Source organism: Cupressus sempervirens, chromosome 5 (assembly GCF_028749045.1).
Source record: "Cupressus sempervirens isolate cs-2001-9-10 chromosome 5, ASM2874904v1, whole genome shotgun sequence".
Taxonomy (NCBI): Eukaryota; Viridiplantae; Streptophyta; class Pinopsida; order Cupressales; family Cupressaceae; genus Cupressus; species Cupressus sempervirens.
This window is the reverse complement of record NC_143122.1, coordinates 23,404,772-23,407,721: the sequence shown is the minus strand read 5'-3', so window position 1 is coordinate 23,407,721 and position 2,950 is coordinate 23,404,772. Positions and strand designations below refer to the sequence as shown.

At 34.0% G+C, this 2,950-nt stretch overlaps 1 pseudogene; it reads right to left on the bottom strand.

Moving 5' to 3' along the window:
• Positions 1-202: 202 nt before the first annotated feature.
• LOC149554404 (indole-3-acetic acid-induced protein ARG7 pseudogene) lies at positions 203-1,383 on the bottom strand (annotated as a pseudogene).
• Positions 1,384-2,950: the final 1,567 nt, after the last annotated feature.

Below are 2,950 nucleotides of genomic sequence, written 5' to 3'. Positions count from 1 at the left end.
TCTATTGTCGAAAATGAGATACAATGTTTATTGTAATAGCAAATTTAATTGCAAAAGCTGCAAGTATGCTCGAGTGAAAACGGGAATATTACAACTGAAACATTAACTTCGTATGAAGAACAATTGATGTATTCAGTAATTACAAAATTAAAAGATATATATCTCAATCTCATAACATAATATGGCAGAGGAATGACAGAACTAGAAACAAAAACCATTTATTTATTTTTAAAGATTTGTAGCATCAATTGAACATCAAGAACTGGCCATTAAAGCTTTAGCTAAAAGCCCATATATTGCAACTTCCATTCATTCATCATGCTCCCAGACTTGTTCGGGGTAGTACCATACACCAGCCTGGCCGCAGCTTGAATATTTGCCATCATAACAGAATTCCCTTTCTTTAACAGAGATCTCTCCATTCCCATGAAATTTCCAACTCATGACATGGATGGAAACAACATAATTCTTTATCTCCAGAGATATTAGAAGTCATGTTCCTCACAATCCTTTTTGATAGAAAAATAACTTCAATTTTCCTGAGATTGCCAGAGTAAACCATCTCTTTAAGTGGGTTTTCTCCCAAAACTCTTTAGCCTCTTCCTTGATGATGGATGTGATTGATGGAGTTTCCATGAGCCAATTAGGGTTTCATTCCACCTGCAATCTACAAGTTCCAAGCCTCTTTGGCAGCATACATAATGAGTACTGAAAAGCTTCTAAATACAATAAGATATTTGCAGTTAAATTTAGAAGTTTTCAATACTCATGGATTGTGGAAACTTAATGTCTTTAACCATACATAACATTCAAACATGACATCTAAATTGCATAACATTCATGTTTTGCGACTTCTATCACACCAGGCATGTATCTTTGAGAAGAGAAATCAATGAATTCATTAAGCTTCATGTTTTTGAGTGCTGGATCATTTTTCCTCAACATGGAGGTGAGATGCTGGAAGGCAAGTTCTTCACAGGGGATGATGAGTCCCATTTGATGATGAAAGCCATACTCTTCCTCAGCCCTATGAAGCAATGCCCTGAAGAGAGAATGGTTGAGATAGTGAGTAGGTATGATAAATCTAGATCTTTCACTACCCACATAAACTGCACAGTGACCCTTTGGAACATCTGTTGGGAGGGCAACAAATTCATCTTTGAAATTGAAATATCTTGTGCTCTTTGGAGATAAAGCAGACCCAACTGCCTTGTGGGCATCAGCAAACTTCCACAGAGCTCTGATGATTTGCCTTGGAAAGACTTGGGGATTTGCCTTGCTTCTTGCCATTGCACAAGCTAGAGGTCAAAAATAAGGGCAAGCCACAATAGGAGTTGGTTTACAAGTCTAGGGAAAGGATAGATGACCTTTTAGAACAAATGAGGCTTTCTTGGTGTGAATATAAAGGAATTGAAACCAAGTAGTAGTCAACTGAAGGTTAATGTCATTATTTTATGAGTAGAGGTATTGCTGAAGTAAAAATGTAATGACGATATGAATAGGAGATATTGGTGGAATAACAATCGAGCACGCATTCTTTGAAATAACAATCTAATCATTATGTGATTTAAGAAGTATTAATGAGTAATTATTATTGAGGAGATCAGATTTCCACAATCCATGATAGTTATGGTGCTTAGCTTCTGGATTAGATGGAGTAATCATTATGCTATTAAGAGGCATCAACAAAATAACAATATAATTTTAATGTGATTTGGAGGCATTGATATAACAACAATTTGGTCATAATATGATTAGAAGGCATTGGTAAATTAACAATTTAATCATGATATGGTCAGAAGATATAGGTAAAATAATAATCTCATCTTAATGAGGTAAGGCATTGATGAGATAACAATCTAGTCACAATATGATTATGACGTGACATTGATGACTCAACAATTTAATCATGATTAGGAGGCATTGGTGAAATAACAATCTTATCCTAATATGATATAACAATCTAATCACAATATTAACAATCTAATCACAATATGCTTAGGAGATGACATTAGTGATTTAACAATCTAATCATAGTAACATTAGGAGACATTGCTGAAATAACAATCTTATTTAATGAAGATTAGAATCTCATCATAATAGATTAAGAGACATTGGTGAATTAACAATTTGACTCATTGGGATGCACTGGTGAAGCGACAACTTGATCATAATATAACTAGAAGTTATTGGTGAAACAAGCATCTTTGAAGATTTTGTACTGGAGGCTTGAAATGGAGGAAGCATGGCATGTGCTGCCTGAAAGAAAGTGTAGAATGTCCATTTCATTCTCTTTCAATCTCTGTCCTGCACAGGTTAGACAGAAAGTGACCCCATCACATGTAAACTACTGTGCTTTCTTGACATACCCAAAATTCCATGTATTGTTTTTGGTTGTGAAGGGCAATAGACAAGAAGGTGGTCATCATTTTATAAATACTGATTATGCCTTCGTAATCAAATGATTATAATTTCCCTATCTGTTTGAATTTGGTACAAAAAACAAAGTAAAACGACCTAGCGTATCGTATAGGATAAGTTTAGCAAGTCAAGCGTCTTTACAGTTGGCAGAACATGCAATTTACAAATTGTCAAAACCAAATCTATGGGGAATCTCATAAATTAAGGGGGAAAAATGATGAGTGATATATATGGTAATTAATTTGTTTGAAGTATGTTGTATATACATTTTTTTTAATGGTGTCTGTTTAATACAGGCTTTGGGAATTAGTGTGCATGAAAAAGGTGTGAGTTCTTTTTACTATTTCAAATTGCATTTTGGATGCATATAGGGTTTCCATTATTATTATTATTATGTATGGTTGAAAGTATTTGTACAAACTGTAACCACTTTTTAGTGCACTTATTAATATATCAAATATGGGTAAAGGTTGAGTACGAGCTTTGATATTGTATGGGGAGAGAGTAATTAATTTCTTAGATTTAGTTT